Genomic DNA, 23,396 nt, shown 5'->3' on the forward strand with positions numbered 1-23,396 from the left:
CAAGCATTCAAAGCACTAATGTGTGCTAAACGAATAAGCAACAAATTATTTTATGGAAAACCTACTATTGAAAATTTGTTATGGAACGACATGATTAAAAGGTATAGGGAACTCGTGACTCTAAAATGACTTTCATACCTGACTAACCTTCATATTTTCTTGTCTTGGTTGTCAGACTGAGCAAGTATTAAGCAGTAATTTTAACAAGGGTAAAAAATTCTACTTTTTAAAGGCGAGAATAATGTTTAGGGTTGATTGACTGAGAGCTGCACTGAAATTACAATATTTCATATTCTTGCATCATCTCACAACATGAATATAAAGATGTTTCAATAAATACACCTGTTTTACATTAACAGCTCCGCATGCTTACAAGCAATCACAGTGAATCAGAAAAAAATAGTCTCTTGGCTACTTCCTGTTGCTGTCTGGCTGCTGTAGAGGTGAGTGATGCAGACACAATTATTACAGGACCATTAGCTCAATATGATCTGATATAACTTATTCACAATCATGCCAATCACTCAACAATTTGAGTCCTGATAGGGAGATTTACTTAAACTGCGTCTTCATTCTAAATCCCTCCCTCGATTATTCACTCACTTCTCTAATAGTTCTCATTAGTTTACTCCATACTGAGCAGTAGTTTGAGATTTATGAATTTTTATTTTGTGTCATCACTGGCAGGTTCCTTCAGAGAAATATATTTAAAGGCACAATATTGTGTGTATAGCTCTAAAAATTTCAATCCATATTTTACGCTGACAAGTTGATAAAATGTTTCAGAACAATGGACGTAATTGTTTAAATATGCAAATTTTGTTTGATTACATGTAAAAACTATTTTCAGTTCTTAACTACGTCTGTCAAACATTTTCAGGACAAAATGTCCTTCCTTTGCTATGTGTGGAATAACGACAACAAAAAAATAAATAAATAAAAAAGTTGATCTCCATCCTTCATCACGTGGCTTCAACCATAAACTCTGACTCCACTTTATTCCTCAATAATGACCTCTCTGTCCATCCCTCTCGCTTTAACAAATTCCCTCATTTCTTCCCAATCATCTTATCTCTCCTCTTATCACTCCTCCATTGTGGATCTGTGACCCACCTGAGAGAGAGACAAGTTAAGAAGCTGGGAGAAGACAGGAAGAAAGGAGGAGAGCTGCATTGGCTAAAGTTTCGATTTCACAGCAGACAAATAGGCTGACTTTACGTAGGTAACCTCTGTAAATGGGTTTTCGATCTCTAATTCTCAACAGATCCCTGTAAACGATTACATAAAGACACACGAGAGAGAGGACAAAAACAGAGAACGACAGAGAAGAAAAAGAAGAAGAAGCCTAAGAAGAAGAAGAAGAGAGCGACTATTAAAGTACATATAAATTGACGAGTCACCTAAGAATTTCCCGGTGGTTTCTTAGTTTGGTCAGTGAGTCAGAATTTTCAGTTACACTGACTCCTACACTTAACAACACATAAACAAGTCAGCATTTAAACACAGCTGCACACATATAACTGTCGTCCACACTGAATATGGTTGGAGGTCTGACCCTCACTGGGTTACTTCAGTTCGTTTATGTGCTCAGTGTTTTGGGAAAAGATCTAAAAGCTTATTTGTGGTCATTTTTAAATGAACTCCAGACACCACTGATGTCATTTAGTGTAACCTCGTAAACGAGGCATCTCATTATTTAATTTTACACAGACACACTAACTGTTTCTTACCGACTGGCTGTAAAAGAGACACACAGCTCATGGCTGCCTTTTTGGCAAGTCTCCGCTTAAAAAAGTACAATTCCATGAGACAAACAGAAACTAATGCACTTTCTTTCAAACTAACTTATTTTACTTTGTTCTTTGCCCAAATTATATTACAACGTTTTCTGTTTCTTAAAGGTAAAACTCCACCAATCACATATAAGCCTAGACACTATTATGCATGACGGCTGTAAAGGGAGCAGTATTACCACACACAGCGAAATTACTGTTTGTTTCATGAATTTGTTTGGCTCAGCACCTTGAAATTTATGGTGCTGCTATAAAGTCTTCAGCACTTTAGAGGTTTCCATTTTTATCCATCCATTAGAGAGGCATTCGAGCGGTTCTAAATTGATCCTGAAGTTTGACAATAGGACCAAACTTCCAGCCACAGTCATAAAGAACTTTCTTCAGTGACGTGGAGAACAAGGACACATTAACAAGCTGAAACTATAGAAAATGTAAAGGGGAAAAAAATAACAACCTATCCCAACAAGTCCTCCAACACATTAATATACTGTAGGTTGTTTGTTCCTACTTTTAAATTCAAGCCACAGTACTGATTCCTAAATTAGCACCCATTGTTAAACTCAGGCACAAAAACCCACTTGTTTAGGATTAGGGAAAGATAAATGGTTTGGGTTGAAATGATTACTTGAACCGTGTTGGGCTTTCAAGTTACTAATTCCTTTAAGTTATGCAATCATCATCCTCATGGTAACAGTAAACACGGGTTTACAAAAACTGTTCTGACTTGTAGCTGGAAACGGGAAGCAATTGTACTATACCATCCACCCAACCAGCCTTTTCCGAACAAGGAAACCTCACATTATATGGACGTCATCTGAAGTGCGTCCTTCATCGCAACACCAGATTGTGGTTATTTATACAACAGTGAGCGGTCGCTCAACTTAAATAGATAACTGTGGGTCGTTATAAGCTGCTCGCTCAACAGATCCACAGTATGGGGTCGGTTTTTGGAGGTGAACAGTTTCATTTATGCATTCTGTTACGCTTATCCAATGTGGGGTGGTCGGTCTATCTTAGTAGGAATTGGGAGGAATGAGCGGTACACCCCGTACAGGATGCTCCCCTTGACAACTTCAAGTGTCCACTTTGTACAACACATGATTGTGGACTGCTGGAACAAAAACAAGAGCCCGTGCAGAAAATGGGAGAACTTGTATGCTCCACACAGAGAGAACCCAAAGACAATAACAGTCTTTTTTGTGTGTAAAACGTACAATGTTATACAACAACTGCTGAAATATTACTGAATTACGACAATTAGTCACAAAAATATCTAGGTACAGCCATTTGCATATCTTTGGATTTTGGACTTCTCATATTAAAAAAACGGCTAGATGTTGTTACATTGGGCTCTCATTAATTGTAAGGCCATTTTTTACCACTTTCTGACATCTCATGGACTGAACTATTCATCTAAAAATAATCAGACTGATTTATTATGGAAATGGCACTAAATCTGAAAACTGTAATATGTTCTAGAGTAAAGATTCACCTCCTGTGAGAGCACACTCACGTAAACATGCACATAATTACTCAGAAATCTAATTTCAAGGAGAATTTTTCTTTTGGTCATCAGTCTATGAATCAGCAGATTTACGGTCATGCTAAGAGTTTTAAGCCAATGAAGAGAGAGAAAGAGAGAGAAAGAGCTCTTAATAAGCCTGATCTGTACTTTCTGTTTATTCCGTCTCAGTTCAAATTGCTCCAAGGAGCGGCTTGTTCGAAAAGTAATTCTCCTCCACCATATTTAATTGTTTTATTGTGTCATTACTTCATGTTGCCGAAGCATTAACGCACCGCGCATTCTACTATGCCTATTAAACTGTAATGGCTCTACAAAGCAATATACGTCGTGATCAGACACACACACACACACGCACACACACACACACACGCACACACACGCACACACACGCACACACTATTAAACGTACACGCACTATTAAGCGCCAATGGTGCCAGAGAGTGATATGAGGCAATATTGCAGGCGAGCAATCTGATGAAGTGTGCAGAAACAGTCATTAGCTGAGTCGTCGTCCTTGTTCGTTTTACCACACACTCAACATCTTAACGAAGGAGCTGCGTTGCTTTCACACTGCAACAGCTTATAATCACTTGCAGAAACATTATCAGAATATGACACACACACAGACACACACACTCACTGTCACTCATTTATACGCAACGTGAAAACCCGCCGACAGTTTTTCTCATTTCTCTTAACTTTTTAGACAAACTGTGGAGAGAGTCTGAGAATATGTGCATACATTACGCCGCGTGTAAATGCAAGCTAGCGGGAGAAAGTCTTAAATGTTTCTGAGAGTGGAAGAGGAAGTAATAAGATGAGTGGAGTGCGTTTGCTGAGAGAGAGAGAGATGATGGATTGTTGAGGAGAGGCAGGTGAAGCTGAATATCTCCCTACAGCGCTGGTCATAAAGCAAGAGAGCAGCCTCCTCACCAACAACACAATGAGATCAAATAACCCCTAGTGCCTCTAAGCACACATACACACACATATACACACATACACACACATATACACACTTGGAGGTGAAAGCAACATCAGTGGATGGCACTGATATTCAGGTTTCGCTCTGTTTTGAAACATCCATCATATTCTGGAGCAGAAAGAGAGGCAATGAAAGTATAAAGGCGAGCCCTCTTTGACACACTCCTTCCCCCCGTATCTCTAGCAAAAGCACATATATGCGCACACGCACGGGGAGCGTGCACGCAGATAAATACACAGAAGTCCGTGAAGTATGCAGGTGAGAGGAGGTTGAAGTGGAAGAACAAATCCAAGTAGGAAGGTGGAGGAGGGGAAATAAACCAAAGTGCTCAAGAGGAAGAAGGGTCACCGATGGGAGAAACCCTTCAGGGCTCAGAATGGGGATTAGGACCCAAGCAGTGTTTGTGTGTGTGTGTTGTGTGTGTGTGTGTGTGTGTGTGTGTGTGTGTGTGTGTGTGTGGGCGCTAGTGCGTGTGTGTGAAAAACGGAGAAAGAAAAGAGGAATGGCATCAATCTTGCCGAATCTGATCGTTACTTTTTTTCATAACAATAAACCTGTGAGCAAGGCATTTTACAACCAGCATCCGTCACAAAGCCTTGACACCACCACAGTCCTTCACCCTTTCTGTCCCCGACAGTCATTAACAGGCCTCTCTGATTTCTCGCTTTGGTCTCCTATAGTGCGTGTGCACTTGTTTGTGCGCGTTTGTCCACACGTGAGACTCCCCACTGCTGCACAATGTGTGAGGAATTTCATGCTATAATCAGTTGGGGACCGGAACACACGGCAAACAAAGCAATCCACACAAACGACGCACCATCTCTTCGCGCACACACAACGCAGCTTATAGGGGCACACAAGCATCATGTTGCACACATACACACAAATACCTCCCGGACAGGCTGGTGAGACACAGTCGGCTCTGAGATTCTGCACTTTGCCCTCTTCTGCAGATGGACCAATTACATGATCAGATGTGGTCTGCTACACCGCGGCCACACAAGAAACCGTGCAAGTTCAAATGCTCTCTCCGTGTAAAATTCACACTCACACTCACACACACACGCACGCACGCACGCACACACACACACACACACACACACACACACACTCATAGGATGCCAGATCATAAAAACATCCACCAGCATGGTCCTGGGGGCTAATTTAGGATTAGTGTGCGCGATGCTCAAAACAGCCTAAAACATGCTCACATTGATATGGAAATTAGACCAATCTACCACTGGCACAAATGCCTAAAAAACAGTCACTTAAATGGCTGTAAAAAAACAAAACAGTTTGTACATGCATGCACACACACACACACACACACACACACACACACACACACACACACACACACACACACGGAGATATGCATATGAATGGTATGCGAGGGATCTGTCCCAGAGCTTGGTTGTGCCTATCAAAGGCTCGTCTCTCCCAGAGACCAGTGGAGGCCCAGCATTACACACTTAGCATTAGAATACATCAATGGCACAGGAATGGAGGCACGCAGGCATTCATACTCAGAAAACCCACCTTCAGCCTCTATCTTCCCCTTTTCACTCCCTCTTTGGTCCATCCCAGCCCTCCACCCCCACTGTTAGCCCTCTCCTATTATCTCCCGCTCCTCTTATTCCACCCACTCCTCCCAATCTCCTTCTCCGTCTTAAGACTCTTCTCCCCCTCCTCTCCAGAAGGAAGCCTTTTTAACCGTGACCAGAACTCAGAGCTGCATGGACCGTGACCACATAGCCATACAACACCAGATAGGCGGTGTGTGTGTGTGTGTGTGTGTGTGTGTGTGTGTGTGTGTGTGTGTGTGTGACTGACATAAAATAGTCATAGTTAGGCCTGCCACTGTTCAGTCACCCTCTGTGTTGTGAGTGTCTGAGCAGGCTGCCTCAGATCCTGTTTAGCTGTCTGGCCATCAGCATTCAGTCCAACACTTCACTGACTAACTGACAAACTCCACTTAATGGAATCAAACTTGGCCCATCAAATGTGTGTCAGTGCATGTATTTGTGAGTGTGTGTGTGTGTGTGTGTGTGTGTGTGTGTGTGTGTGTGTGTGTGTGTGTGTGTGTGTGTGTGTGTGTGTGTGTGTGTATGAGTGTGTGTGTGTATGCCCCATCACTTGTCTGTCGATACTCAGACAGCCTTCAGCCAGAGAAAAGGAGAGAGAGGCAAGAAAAAAACAAGCCAGCTCTCCTTTGCTCTCTAATTACAAATGACAAACCTGCTACCAAGAGTCGGTCTGGCACCTGACGACGCATGATAACCTCTCAGCTCTCTGCCGATATTCAGTGACAGACTGGAGGCGATCTCCGAGTGTGTGTGTGTGTGTGTGTGTGTGTGTGTGTGTGTGTGTGTGTGTGTGTGTGTGTGTGTGTGTGTCTATGGAGGTGTTGACTGACAGATTAAAACAAGAACAGCAAATCAAACAGTGTCCTGCCCGATGGCTCTGATTTCCAATGACAAAGCAAGAAGTCTACGACCAATATCTCACCTGTCCTCGTCATCTTCCTCTCTTCATTGCCCTTTTAGTTTCCCATCCTCTACTTTACTTTCATCGATTTTCTCCTTCCTTCCTTTCTTCCCCTCTCATGATCTCATTCTCGATCCCTTCTGCATCATTTGAAAACCAGCCCTTCGTCTTGAGATCATCCATTTCCTCCCTGTTGCATAATAATCAGGTTAACACTACATTGTAGCTTGTACTCTTTACTGATTATTATCTCTAATGCCATTTTAATGATATAAAAGGCCATATACTCCGTGTGTCATATGATATGATATCCTCACACCCTACAGGGAGGCGGTAACCTGGTCTCTCCCCCTCCTGTTCTTCACACTCTGCTCAACTGTGCTGTTTTAGACAAACTGTATGAGGTTGTTGAGGATCAATAATAGTGCAGCTATGTTCCCTAAAAACTGATATGTAAACAATACGCATTTGTTTAAAAGTCCATACAGGAGCTGTTCTGTTGCATTTAAACCTCATCTTGATCAGAGGAGATGCTTACAACAAGTTCAAACTTTATGCATCAGTAATAAAAACAATACGTTTGCACATAGAGATTAGTTGTTACCAAAAAAGTTAAACATATACTACAAATAGTAACTTCCTGTTTAAGTGTTAATAGCTTTTGATTGGATAGTGGCTGCTGTGAATTTTTCCTAGAACCATGACATCACTCGCTACAACACTATTAATTTTACAGATACAAATAATTTCAGTAAATGACTCATTTGAAATGGATGAATAGTTATGAAGAACTTATAAAAGACTTTACACAGAGACTGAATGAGAGCTGTAGCAAACCAGTCTAGGAGGAATTTTTGGTACTCTCTGTCCATGTTGCCAAAAAAACGAGCAACAAAGTTTCTTCTTGGCTTGGAAATAGCAGCCAGGAAGATAATCTCACCATGAGAAACATTCAGTTGCTGTACTGGAACTTTTAGTCACAGCACAAGTCACATGCAGAGTTGAAATTGGATTGTGAATGTTCAAATTTATCATTTTGCTTTGAGGAGATACTTCTTTTTTTTTCTTCTTTTTTTTTTTTTAATTATTACAATCTCGTCTTAAACTGCCCAAAAATGATTCAAATTAGAAACTGTGATCTGAAATGAGCCACCATTGGCTACCAGCTTTTGGACGTCCTAAATATTAGGTACTAATTTAATTTGGCAACATAAAGCATTAAGATTTGATACTCATCCCTGGAACGTGTATAAAAGTAATCTAAAATGTATAAAAATGGATCGGAGAAGAGAGATAAAGCAAGAAAAAGAGGCGCTGAGACTCAGACACACCAACACCGCCCTGAATGCTCCACAGACATGGGTTCACGCTACAGGAGTGAGCTTACACTTCTTCCCATTCACGCATGGTATTGAGTTAGCATTGACACCCCGCTGAATAGCCTTGTGAAGGCACAGGGCAATGCTAACCGGGAGGCTCTATCGCTAGCCGCCCTGCTCCTTGGCGGAATAGCCGGGGCAGCATTGATATGGTAATGTCAGGGACGTTTCAGGGCCAAAGCTTGGGACCGTGGGTGCGCTGTGATCCTCCAAGCCCAAAAAGGACAGATCTCCAGGGCATTGTGATTTCCCCAGTCAAGGCCCTGAGTGATCAGGATAAGCCCGTCCATGCTGCTTTAGTGCTGTCACTCAGTCGCTATTGTGGTCATGTGAACAGCCATTTTCATCACAATTGACCTCGGTTTTGGCAGTACTGTTCTGCCGGGCCCTCCTTTCTCTATTCTTCGGTGCCCTCCCCTCCTTCCTTTTTGCCCTCCATCAATGATTTTTTTTTTTTTTTTTTTTCTGTCTGGTCTTTCTTGTTGTGAGCTCTCTCTGTCTTTTTTTTTTTTTTTTTTTTTTTTTTTTTTTTTAGAAGCAACAGAGGCCAACAGATATGGCAGATATGCAGAGTTAAACTGGTTTCTCTTACTATCCTCTCGCATGTCCTCAGCTCTCTAAGAGAAGGGTGACATGGAGACTTTGATTATCTGAATTGATAGTGTAAAAAATAGCAACGCGTGATGCAACACATATGCTGGAATTTACTGCTCACCTCGGGGGGAAAAACACTGTGAGCAATAATTTACAACACACAGAGCGGGTGGGCGTATAGGTGTCATCATTGTTTTATTCAATCAAAATTTAGCAAACAGGACAGCATGCTGTGTGTTTTTCTGTATGTTTGTGTGTTGAGGCGAGTGTTCTCTTCTTGCTCCATTTTATTTGATCAGGGCTCGGAGAAAATAACAATGTCGTCCTTTGAAGAATCTGTGGGAGGTAATGACAGCGATTGTCCCATGAAACGAGATTTCCCTGCACATATAAGTGAATATGTGTGCATGTGAATGTATGGAGGTGAGAAAGCAGAGGGGGGAAATGGGAAGAGAGGTAGGAGAGGGAGGAAAGTGAGAAGCATGCATATGTATGGGTCTAATACATGTGGGTAATGTGTGTGGGTGGTATGCTTGTAGGCTGTGGGGCATTCACATGCCTTCTTTCTTGCTTTCTTTCTGCACCTCACCACCACACAAACACACCCACAGAGTCATGCACACACACACACACACATATATACTAGAATGGGAGGAGAGTTCGCCTGGCTGCGAAGAACTCTGCTCCATCAACACAACACATCCTATTTCACATCTCCTCCCACATTGCCATCTCCCTCTCCACCACCTTTATTTCTCTCTCTCCCGGGAAGTGACACAGAATTCTTTTTAACTGCAGTACATTCATTACAACAACCCTGCAACCCCCACATCCTCCATACACCCCACCATCCCCACACCACCCCATACACGACTCTCTTTCTCCCTCCCGATCATAGAAGTGAAATAAAGACGGTATATGTATCCAACTCCAGCAGCCGTCCTGAACTTCCCGCTTTCATCAAAAACAAGACAGTCAAAGAGGACGCAGAACTTGGCTGAGAGAGATTATAAACACTCATTCATATGCAGTCTTACTACTGCGGCACTAACACATTCCTGCACCTCAATGCGTAGGAGCTGAGCGTAGAGCCTACAGACAGCGTGGGTGTTAGCACTGAGGCCAGCCAGCATCGCTAGCTCTCAGCCATCCTCGTTCTATCTCCCACCACTGACATCCATTGACTCTGCTCACGGTACAAACATGTACACACAGAGACGCAGCTGTCCCTCCTATAAATGCATGTGAACTAAAAAAATATATCCAAAATGCACACTAAAGGTCAAAAGTATGGGGATATTCATGAATCACGCACTCACGCACGCACGCACCCACACAGAAACAGACCCCCCCCCCCACACACACACACACACACACACACACACACACACACACATAGCTCAGATAATGTTGGATGAACAGATACTATATACAGTGAGTGAATAGAAATTCATCAATTTCCATTGTAGGCAATGTGGCAAATCAATGACTGGGACTGCTTAATGGAATTCATGGATTTGTACAGCTGTGATGGAGCGCATGGACAGACATTTCCATTTGGTTATGATATCTACATAGATGGTTTCTCAATACAATTTTCAGCAGTTAACAATGTACACACAGCTCTTGCACACTAAAAATTTGCATCGAGAGATGTACCATCATTGTACAGGAAAATCCTGAACACTGAAACGGTTAGACTTGAAATTTAGCCGATAAGACTGTGATGTCCAACATACTGTAAAATTACAATTTAAGGCTGCAAATTATGATTCTCATTATCAGTAAATCTCTCAATAATTCATGTGTTCCCATCACATTTCAATTTCCTTGAGCCCAAGGTGATTCCTTTAAATAGGTCTTTGTGTGTCCAGCTACCCAAATTCCAAAGATATTCCATTTTAAATTACCGAATATAAAACACAGGGAAATTTGCACATTTTTGTCGATTGACTAATCAATAATTCAAATGATTATTTTAACAACACATCCTCCAACCTTCAAATTCAACCCACAGGAGTTTTTCGTATTAGCCCTCTGGTTGAGTTTATGCACAAAAAACACTTGGTTAGGGGAAGATAATGGACTGGACCTGAACAGTGCTGTGCCTTACAGTTACTCCTTCCTTAAAGTTACACAACCTTTATCATCGTGGCAACAGTAAATATGGTTTTAAAAATATTAACTTGTGGTTTAAAATGTGAAGCAAACACCGCTCTTCAACAAGGCCGCTGTTGTATCGAACCATCCACCATCCATTCATCTAACCCACCTCCTCTGATCAAGGAAAATCTCACTTTGTAGACCCCATTTAAACTGGATTACTGGTTCGGGACACCAGGTAATTGTTTTTATACGACCGCCAGAAGTTACTAAACTTTAATATGTAACTGTGTGCTGTAATGAGTTACTTGGAGCACAATCTCTACGTAGATTGTATCATAATTTTCAATCTACTGATTAATTGTTTAGTGAAAGAACACTTCCTAATTTCCCACAGACAAAGATCAAATTTCTTGTTGTGTCCAAAACTTAATAATTCGACATACAACAAAACACAGAGGAACAGAAAGTCCTCACATAAGAGAAGCTTTAATGAACCAATGAATAGAGGGCAATATATTTAAAACGCTGAACTGATTACCAAAAATAATTGTGGATTCATTGCTGTGGATTGACTGTTTCAGCACTAAATCACACACAGATATACAAATCCCTTAAAAACCGGTGAAGGGCTGCAGCGTTATATTGGCATTCAGCACACCGGCACAGACTGGCCAAGATGTGAAGACAAGATCAGGAATCCCTCAAAAAGAAGCAGTAACAATTGTGCAGGAAATACACACACACTCACGCACACTGAGAGCTCATTGTCTGATCTGAAGAGAGACTTGAGAGTAGTAGATGATGCAGAGGAGGACAGTGAGGGGGAGAAGAGGAAGTGATGCCAAGAGGCCAAGCCAACAGGAGCGAGGAAGAGGCACGGGGAGGGAGAGGAGGGCAGAGCAGCAGATACACGGCGATAGAGAGAGGAAGAGCAGGCTGAGACATCCAGAAGAAGAGAGCAGTGTCTCTGGGACGCCATAGATCCAACAAAGGCAGAAATAGACAGCCAGACCAGAAGCAACAGAGGCTCTCTGAGACACATTGACACACAGCGGTGCTGCTGACCCTTCACACATCTGAGCAGCAAGAGCTATTCATACATGAGCAAGCACACACATTCTTCACCCACACGTAAGCAACACCAGCATTAAAGGTGGAACTGTGCTGGAACAAAGTTAAATTTAGCATGATTCCACAGCCAAACTGACCAGTTTGAGACCAAAATGCACAACCGAGGACAGCAACAGGCCGTGCTTGGCAGAGGATACATGGCAGGATAAGTTGCATTTTTCATGAGTCCTTTGGGCTGCATATTTATTTGTTTATATCTAATAGTCATTTCAAGACTGATCAGGTGAAACTAAATTGTGAGACTATTTGCACACTTACACAAAAGCATAAGACAAATTGTAGCTTCTCTCACACTGAACCCAACAATTTGCAACTTCTCTCTCCGTGTGAATAAACCACATTGGTCCGCAGCTTTAGACATAAGTTGGACTTTTTTGCACTTTATTCAAGATCAGGACAAAAGCTGCTGACAATTCTCAGTAGGCTCAAACACAATTTTTTAACCCAAGCAACAGAGCACTCCATTAAAGGATATAGAAAATAATTTAAGTAATATTCAGGGCATGTATGCATTACATCAGACAACACTCAGGTTGTTAGTTTTTTCATTGAAATTTGCAAAATGCTGATTAATTCAGGCAGCAGAATTTGGTTAAAAAAATAGCAACACATGAACTTCAGAGCTGAAAAAATATGAGGGGAAAAAAATCAGCAATATATTCTAAGAAATTTATTAATTTGCCAAAAATTTGAATTCTGTTTGCAGACCATCAATTTTGAGCATTTACTAGTTTTCTTGTTTTTGGCAAACAAGTGTCTTCAAAAAATTATCAGTAGATTAATTAGTCATGTAAAAAATATTTAGTTGCAGCACTACTTATCTAATTGTTACAACATGGTTCCACCAGTCAATTATTGCAAAGGCTGAAAGCATTAGTTAACTAATCAATCAACAGATATAATGGGATACTATTGTGGCAGTATAATCATTTCTTTTGGTAATTTAAAAAATAAAAAAATTAATTATTTTGCCTTTGGGAATTAGGCTCTGTGTTTTTTCACCATTTTAAGACATTTTATAGACCAAGCTATTACATGATACTCATAATGAAAATATTTATTTGTTACGTCCCCAATCACTGCCCAACCCTACACATGTGGCCATTCACTTTACACACTCAATAAAAAAGTGAAGAAAACCTTAACAAAAAATACACGACAAAATTACAAAATCACTTCAGACTGGTCTTAATACTGGAATTTTCTGCTAATGGTTTTGGGACATGACAGTTACTGTTTGAGACCCTGGTTGACTGACTGGTTTCCACTGATACATCAGACTGGCTGGCTGACAGTTTTACCGACCAGTTGCCGTTGCCATGAGGAGAGTGCTTGTGCTGTGAACATTTCTGCCTCCCTCTCTGGCCTGGCCTGTCTGGGACTGATTAAAGCCTTCTGCTGAAACAAGGTCATAATTCACTTAGCCATTTCCCAATTTCCGCATAATTACCCTCCTGCTTCACAAACGCTAACGCGCACGAACACACGCGACCGCACACAATCACAGCGAAGCTCAGACACAAACACATTTCCTCTCTGATTTGTGTCATTACTGAGCGGAGAGTGGTTAAAAGGTTTCAGAGTTGGCCTCTTAGTGACAGCTTAAATGGATAAAACCTCAATTAAAGACTCTCTCCCTCTCTGCTGCGCTCACTCTGTGGATGGAATAAGCATAATTCTGTGTCCTCTGCCGTTTGCTGAAGAGAGGACTCTGCCTTGACTTTTTTCCCCCCTCTGGCTGCTAAATCAAACCTTTACAATCAAGACCTGCTCAAATCTCTCCATAATTGTTCCTCATGAAAACCTGTAACAGAGAAGCTACCACCAGAATGAAACGGATGAAAACCTGTCAACATTTCCTGTACACCCACAATTCGTACCCGATGTTGTTTACGTCTTGATGATCCGATAACAATATTCATAATCGAGGCTCAACAGTAACCATCATTTCTGCCCAGCGAGCAGTGACAATAGACAGATTTCCTGTCAATGCAGTGGCTCTGCCCCCTGCTGCTCCTCTGTCCTGTCCTGGCTGGAGACAGTTGACTCCTGGTGTGTGTGAGTTTGATGAAAACAGCTGCATTTTCACGTGCGACTGTTTTGTCTTTATTGTAGAGGTTTACTAATTGCGGTGTCGGTTGAGTTTATTAATACTAGACCACTCTGCTCTGCTGTGATCAGGCTCAGCATATGGACTCAGACTGCCACTACGCCGCGGTCATTAGCCGTGTCACAAACACACCATATGCGCATCTGGTGTGTGCATGCGTGTCTGTGTGTGTCAGTACAAGCACTGACAGTCATTATTAGTACCCCCCCCAAAGTCCCAAGAGCACAGGCGGGGAATAGAGTAGACATCACATAGACAATACTCCCACTCCCACGCGCGCGCGTGCGCGCACACACACGCACACACGCACACACACACACACACACACACACACACACACACACACACACACACACACACAATATATAAAGCGCTTTGAAACAGCTTGTAAACATCACAGACTTGTTATCAGCACCTGATTACACTGTTGGAGCTTAGGCATCGGCTCAGAGAATAATGTTAATATCAACAAGAACATTAAGTGTCTGTGTATGCGTGAGTGTTTTTGTGTGCCGCCTCAAGCCCATTGGTGTGGGATTTGTTCTCTGTGGACAATTTGCTCAAATTTAACACATGGGTGGGAAAGATAAATTCTTGTTTCGCCCCATACTTTGTCTAAAATCTACAGATAACAAGGGAAGATGGCAATTTGGCTGTCAAGAAAAAAGGCAACTCATCCGCCTCAGACGGCACCATTTTAACTGAGAGCGCAACAAACGCGGCAAGACTCTGACACAGCTCTTCTTGTTATTCAACATGATTTCTAAGGATATAGTGTATCATTGAGATCCACAGCAGACTACATTTCAAGCTCTTCTTTAAAAATCTGTTTAGTATTGCCACTATTTAACGTGAGCTCTTCATTTCCTTTCTATGCCGATACATTACTCATCTCGACAGTGTCCTGAGATGACCTCCAGGTTATGCAAAGCAGTGCACACAGACCCCCAAACACTTTGAAATCAGCAACAGAGAAACATGGGAAATAATGATATGTGTGAATGCATGTGTGTCCTTATGCAATCATATCACCTCATTGTGACATGGGTCCCTGTTCTTAAGCTGCTGAGATAAAAAAAAAAAAAATACACCGCCATGGTCCCACAATGGTGAGATGTGTAATCTGTTTAAGGACAATCATCCATACCTGCTCAATCATAGTTAAATGGGTCAGCGGTGGAAAGATGGAATTATTACAACAACTGAAAGTCACTGCCACATGAACCATGTCAAGCTTGACATTTTGTATTTATTTATACAGGTCGAAGAGAAGCTAGAGGACATAAGAAGAGTTCATGTGGAAGTAGTCTTTGGAACACTACATTCATTGATAGCCTATAAAAAATATGACTGTATTATTGTTGTGTTCTTCTTGTAATACCCGTCTTCCTTTGTTGAGGACCACAGCAGAACCATTGTGATATAAAAACAGTAAGGGTCTGATTTACTAAACGTTTGCTTGTGTAAAATCACGTGCAAACTTCACACCACATGCACCAAATGCAAATGCATACGTTTAGCACCCGCAATGATATTTACTATCCCTGAAAGTAGAAATAGGAGAAGTGATATTTTAGTAGGACTGAAAGGCACGTATTAATGAGATGCGCACATCAGGAGAGATGGCTGCTCTTATTGTGGTGAGAAGGAGACGAACGGGAAACTAAATAATACGCAGAGTACGTAGTTTTACACCCATGTGAAAACTTTTGAGATTAAATTATTTACACATATCGGCTGTTCAGCGATGACATTTGCAAGTTATTGAATGAACTGAATGATGATTGACAACCAACAACAAGGAGGAGCCACGTAATACTAGCAATTAAAAGCATTTTCCTGCCTCTGGGTCATTCCAGCGTATCGCTGCTTGGATATCCCACCCAGTCCCGTTATTCAGCTCTGCTGTCCCAGGTCCTGAAGGCAATGTCCAGCAGAATTCACAGGTAGGCAATAGGCTTCATAAGGTTCCCCAACACTCGGGAGGCACCGAATTAAACTAATTCACCTACTCATCACAGAAAGAGCTGCACCTGCTGCTCAGTGTTTGTCAAGAGGCATCATCCACCGTTCCTCCTGTTTTATTTTCCCGACGTTTTTATAAATCGATTTTTTTTTTTTCCGCCTAATATCTTGCCATCTTCTCATAATTTAATCTATTGATCTTTTTGTTATTCCCACGGCATTGACTTCCTCATTGATAATCTCCTCTATAGCGTTTTGTTCTTGTTATATTTATATTTATTAATTCCAATGGGATCAGATTTCCTTTTGCTTTGGCAGTCGTTCTGTTAGAACGGCTGGAAACACTTGAACACACTCGAACACCTCATTTGGATAGAGCAATTTGCACCTGATATCAAAGATGCAATTACTCTCAGTAAATCACCTGCAAAACGGGTGCAAAATAATTGTGCAAACGTTTGCAATAAACATAAAATAAATTTAGTACCCTTTATTTGAGATCCTCGTAAATCAGGCACTAAGTAGAGGTAAAGGGAGAGCCTGTCTATCGACTCATATCTGTCCCCGGCTCTTTCTCACCTTTCAAGTTTGGCTGCAATCCGCTGTTTTTTCTATTAATTTCCACTGTTACGACAACACAGACGAACAGAACAGTTAAGCAGTGAGTGTGGACAGTGATGGAAGTCGGCATGTGGAGAAAAGATTTTGCACCACATTTTGAGCTCACCCAGTTTTCATACCTGTGCAGCCACACCTGGCCCGAACCCAGGTGTGGCTGTGAGATTGTTGTTTGTTGGAAAGTTGCTTTAAATTGGGCGACCCATACTCATCTTGTCCAAACACCTGAGAGGAGCTTTAACTCACTTTCAGACTGGCCAGACAGCACTTCTGAGACAGTATACAGTGGCACCTTCAGGTAATTTAGACTGTCCAGTCTTAACTGTTATATGGCATATGGCTGCAAGGACGTGGATATCCAAGCATCGCTACGCAGGAACCAAACCTGGAATCAAATGTATCTGCAGTCTCATATTAGGAAATCTGTCCCAACTGACCGAAAAGTCTCAGAGGGATGCATATTTGGTCATCCTTTTAGGCACAGAGATAGAAACCATTTTATCAGCATTTATAACGGAGGAAAGTCACCCTGCCAGCTTACGGATTTAGTTGAGCTGCAACACTGCTCTGAGCTATTCGTTTCCAGTGGGTGGCAAATGCAATGATAAACATGCATTCACATCTCAGGAGATGTATACATATTAAATGCAGATAATATGATTTGAAATAACAACCCTCAAAGATATTCAGAGATCCTGACTGGACTCAGTGATTCAAATTTATTGAGTCTGGTTTTATTTGGAATGTAACGCTCCGTCCAAACATGATGTTCAAGTTTCACGAAAGACAAAGAAATACAGAATGTACATGTGACATGTAATTGATTATACTAACTGATTGTTCAGTGTTGAACTGAGACATGATGGAAAAAAAAGATTTTGTGAAAATATGTGGTCTTCAGGGATTTGTCAGTGTCATGAATTGCAAAAATCATTGATCCAGGCATTGACGAAGACACATTCCAACTAAATCCATATCACATTATCAACACATATTGGTTCTGCATGCATTATCCTTGACGTTTGGGCCAAATGACACGCATGATGTGCCCAGACCTCAAAAACAGACTTTTAGCATTAAAAAAAAAAGCTGCACCCACATAACAGGGCTAATTCAACCAAGGCACATTAACATTTACAAAAGTTCTTATAGAGAGAAAAAAGTAGGTCATCATACAAGTCAAACTAAATTTAATTTGATGGCCAATCCCAAAAGATTTTTTCTTTGTATTTTTATATTCATTATTTATTCCTGTTAAAGGTTTTGTGAAAAATGCAGATGGAATTGAATACTGACTGAGAACACAACATTTATGTGCAGCTCTCTTAGCTTGCAAATTCACTGCAGCCCACCATGCTACACCTCCACCTCCCTTGAGGATGACTACCAAAAATAAATTCTCCACCAGTTGAAGCACTAGTGATGATGATATTTTATTTTATTTTTCCTGCTGCATAAAGATCATCTAGCTGTGACCTGAACTGATCTGAATCCACAGCTATTAATCAACATTAATTCACTTTATAGTTCTGATTGTCCCAAAATGCATGGCTTCTTTTTAAAACAAGAATGTATTTTCCTTTCTGAGTTTGTGTAGGAAGTTTCATTCGAAAAGAGAACAATTAATTCTGCTCTAATGTAGGAGTGTTTTTAGTCCTAGTCAACATTTGGGGGAGATTTCTAACGAGGACTCTGAAAGGCTTGAAAATACAGTCTGTGAAGCATCTGTGCTAACCACTGAGCCGCCAGCATGGAATCAGCAGTCACTTAGATCAATACCAATCCTAGGCCAGGCATTTATACCTATAAGACCCTTACTTTGTGTCAGGCTCGATCGGAATTGCCCGACTCACAGTGACTCTAATAAAAGTTCAGTCTAAGCAGAATTACATCTGTAAAATCCCTAAGAACTGGCTTCCTTTGAATCCAAACCATTACAGTGACCAGTTAACGTTTGACTCAAGAATGAGCAAGCAGGAACGCTTAACATCAATACTCCATTTTCACAGCAATGGTTCCGATTAGTCGATCATGTAAGCGCGACAGCGTTTGAGGAAATGAAAGAGCCAATCGAGATGCAGAAAAATAGGGTGGGCTCGATATTTCAGGCTTGTCTTTTTCTCAAGATCAATGTGCGTTTCATGTCTGAGTGTAATTCATAAGATCTGCAAAAAGACGTGTTTTGAGAATGATACATGAGAGACGGCTTTGGTCAAAACCTCAAAGTGTAAAAAAGGAGAGGAGAAGTCGAGGAGGAAAGAAAAGACACACAAAGTGTGGGTGAGGTGAGGTGAGGTGAAGAAAAACAAGCCCTCAAAGCCAGGCAACATATTTCCTCGCACTGGAAAGATTTAGTCCAAGTTAATTTGACAGAGAAAAGATTTTCACATGATTCGCATTAAACCATACAGCTCCCAAAATACCACCACCCCGAGAGTGCTTTTCCATCAGACAATAAGGAGGATGAGGGAAGAACAGAGAGGTGGGAGCACGCGCCTGAAATCTAGCATATCCCCGAAGAGAAAGAAAAGACAGAGAACAAGAAAATAATTCATGTCTTTCCCTCCTTTCTCATCCATGTCCCTTAATTCTCCTCTCACCTCCCAGACAATACCTGTCCAATCAGAAAAAATGATTTACTCCTACGGACACATATATATATATAGAGAGAGAGAGAGAGAGCGCGCACGCAACAGCACGGGAAAGACAGGACCACTGGATCTTATTATGCAAACAGCAGTCATCCATCACACAGGTGTTCCCTATTGCTTTTAATTAATGACGGCTCTGTGTGAGCGTCTGCACACCACGCATACACACCTTCACACCCACAAGCCAGAATCCATTCACCCGTACTCTGTGGCCTTATTATTCGTTACTAATGAATAGTCTGATCACTGTGTCTATACGCTATAACAGTTATGATTATCACTGAGCCCGTGTGTGAGATTTTGTTGCATGTGCGCGCGCCAACACACATCAGAGTGGTGGCGGACGATTGATGGGTTGCGCACACACGGACACACGCGCGCGCGCGCGCATACACACACACACAGATGGACCCATGCGTCTTATGATTGCGAGTGAATAATTCCCTTCTTTGTGCAGATATTCATAAATGTAAATATTGTGGTCCTAAGTGGGGCTGGGAGACAGATAGGTTTGTGTTGCTGTCAACTGGATTGTTGATTGGCCTGTTTAATCCTCTCGTCGCCCCCCCTCCCCCCCTCTCTTTCATGCAAATACACGCATAAACCGGGCCTGTGTTACAACACCGTGTGTGTGTGTGTGTGTGTGTGTGAGAACTCAGCGTGTGGATTGAGGCACTAGCTGAGCATTATTACCATTATTATGATGACCCTATTCTCCCTGCTCTATTATAATTCAGCACCAAATCCATCTGTATTCGTCCGGATTCCCTCTCTTCTCTAACCACTCCCACTGTATTTCTCTCTCACTGTCTCTCTCGTCTCATATTCTTGCATTATTTCTCTCCCGTCTTGCGTGACGTGTCTCTGTGCAACTCTGACGAGCTGGATGAATATAAAACAAGTTGCACCTCGGCATCGATTACCACACGCACGCGTGTGCATACATATGAGGGGAAAATTCTGCTTGCGACAGCTGGCTTCATTCCAGCGGCATGCGTTGAGGTGGCAGTGTCATTGATAAACACACACACGCGGAAACACACACAAACGTAGTGTCGAGAGGTGTTTACGGGTGTGTTTGTTCGCTACCTAATCACTCGCAGAATATACAACTGATAAATTAAGAGATATCATCAGATATCTATTATGCAAATCAGTTAACTGCTGTGTTATTGAATTACACACAAACACATGTATACCCACGCGCACACCCGCGCACACAACACGCTCACACTCACAGCGGTGGTTAATTGCCAGGTGGTGGAAGATAATGTGTGATTTAACGGACTGATGGATTTGTTTTTGTTTTGGTCACCCATCAATGAACAGAGACATCTGTAACGGGGCAAACACACACATACACTGGGCCTCACACACACACAAATGCACACCATTACACACACATTCATGCCCAGGGATATCAGTGACAAGTGACTGATGTGCAGTGGCAATAGTCTTTGTGCAACGCGCAAAAGCGGGAAATGATCCGTCTTTTGGAAGTTAAAAATAAAAAGTACACAACAGTGAAATGTGGACGTTTATGTGTACGCACACAGTCACGGATATACGTGGGCATGCTAGCATGTGCACAAGTACAAATGTTAAGCGTGCATGTTTGTGCACACGTGCGTGTGAAGTAGTTAATTCTTGTTAACAGTGTCAGCCTGTCTCTCGTGGTTGATGAGTGGCTCGGGGTCAGGCGCTGGTTGAGAAACTGCAGAGTCCTGAGGCTTTACAATGTGTTTACCACTCAAACTGACAGCTATACTACAGCTTATTATTGGCCTTCTAAACCTCCACACTACACTGTGAGTTAGAGAAACTCCACGGAGGCCGATCGCCAACGGCTAGAGACACGCCAGCCAGCCCTACAAATGTTGGATGTTGTGGTGTTGAGTGCAGAGATTAAAATAAATGCTGGAAATAGGATCTGTGCTGGCGGAAAATGGTTCGATGCTGTTTGAAAGAGTAGATTAAACAGGTTATCTGTCTTTTATGTGCCACTGTCCATAGCCCCCCTTTGTCTCCTAATTCACTAAGTAGGCTGAATTGAAAAAGTTATCCCCACTCAGTGCTCATACATTGTCATTGTGTATCTGTGCGGTAAGGAAGAGAAAGAGAGGGAGGATGAGATGGGAAGATCAGGGATGAGGCAGGTCCACTGAGAGGCAGTGTGTTCTTTAATTAACCACAGTCTTTCATAAAAGACACATACACTAAGACTTACACTGCAGGGGCTAAGAACATTCTGCCACTGGGATGAAAACAGTATTGGCAGTGAACGTGCAGAGAGAGCGAGAGAAGAGAGACCGCTGGGCTCGGCAGCACTCAGGCCCTAGACAGTCGGGTTAAAGGTTAGGCTGATTCAGACTGCTTTAGCTCTCCCTCTGCTTTGTCGGAATAAAAACAACACTAAAAGTACAACAGAAATCAGCGGACAAATTATTTAATGAAGAGTACACTACCAAGGCTAACGCTGCTCATGTTACGCCGAGCTGATTGTACGGAGGTCCGTGGATTCACGTCTTCCCTTTCTTTCATGCCTTAGAGCCTTTTTTCCCCCACGTTTTACCAAAATCAACTTCTGTCACTGATATGAAAACCAAAGGTGGAATTTCATTAGCATTTATTATAGCGGGGGAAAAGTATCGAAATTGAATAATAAGCACCCTCCACATGGACAGTGACAATGACATTTTCAGCTAAAATGTATTAGCAGCTTCTGTGCATGCATTAGCTTCTGTAAAATGGGCGGAGATAATTTTCTGACTTTTAGGAATGGTAATATTGTTTGCAGCATTGTATATAACATCATATTTTCTGCTTTTATTACTTTATCTATAATAATTCTGTTGTGAGATATAGTTTTATTTCATGTTGTAAACTAAAATCACTGGCCTAGAGTTAGTGTTTGGGACAGGCTCATTCATCCTCCTACTGCAAAAACAGCAGCATTTTTTTCTGAGCTTTCACGTTCTTTACCACTTTAATAAGCACTGCCATGAGACGGGGTCGCTATATGTCTGACTGCTCATCTTGGAGCCCAGTAAATTCTGCAGAAGAGGTAAAATACCACACGCTGAGATGTTCTGAGGGACACCTGGTATCCGAAACATATCTCACACAAAGACAGGACTCACTGCAAGATGGAGGATGAAAAGGAAGGTATGTGTTAATGTGTGACATTGCACGCTTATGTGCATCCAAGACATAAAATTTACATTGACTGATGCGCTATTTTGTGACCTTATCGAGAAATTGCCAACACGATAAATCACACAACTTGATGAAAATCCGCCAATATTCATTGTAAAATATGACTTTCGCTGGAAAATTAACAACATTTTGTCGATGCGTTTTAGGCACAAAAAAAGGTGAGCGTAACCAAATGAAACGTTGATGCACAGATTAGGATGTGTTGAGAAACGGCTGGTTCAACATACCAGAAGATTTTTCTGAGAATTGTACCAAGAAAGATAAGCCTAGAGTGTGTTGCTGCAGACTGATGCTACATCCTCAAGAATCCAGTAGCAGAGCCATGGACTCAAGAGGACAGTATTAAAAAGGCAGCTTTAAAAAAAATAAAAATAAGAGAGAGGGGTCGGGAAAAAAAGAGCTTTTTCACTTCAATCGAGATAGGGACGGGAGAGCGAAGGATTAGGAGGATAACAAAAAGGCCAACGGACTGAGTGTAAACAAGAAAGGGGGTTAGGGAGGGATAGAAGGAGAGAGCAAGTTGGAGAGGGAGCAAGAAGGAGAGATTGAATAGTGACACAGCAACAACACAACACAATGGGGTCAGGATGAAGAAGTGGTCCTAATTGAACCAGATAGAGGAGAAGACAGAGAGAAAGAGCCCTGAAAGACAGAGGAAGGCTTCCTTTCCTCTCTGTGCCTTCATCATATATGGCTAAAGGTAGAGGAGATGAGAGAGAAACAGAGGGAAGTAACTGAATAAACTGTTAGAAGCGGAGATTGGTGGTGGACTGAGGAACAAACTAAATATGTCTGACCGTTGATGGAGAGAAGATGGTTTGAAGCCATCTGACAGA

At 41.8% G+C, this 23,396-nt stretch overlaps 1 protein-coding gene across 1 annotated transcript in view; it reads right to left on the reverse strand.

The window, feature by feature from the left end:
• The window catches only part of efna3b (ephrin-A3b), a 60,160-nt gene that overhangs the window by 35,514 nt on the left and 1,250 nt on the right, over positions 1-23,396 (reverse strand). The gene's annotated exons all lie outside the window — the stretch shown is intronic.

Source organism: Embiotoca jacksoni, unplaced genomic scaffold, assembly GCF_022577435.1.
Source record: "Embiotoca jacksoni isolate LCO1_2020_lvr unplaced genomic scaffold, fEmbJac1.0.p SCAF_11, whole genome shotgun sequence".
Classification (NCBI taxonomy): domain Eukaryota; kingdom Metazoa; phylum Chordata; class Actinopteri; family Embiotocidae; genus Embiotoca; species Embiotoca jacksoni.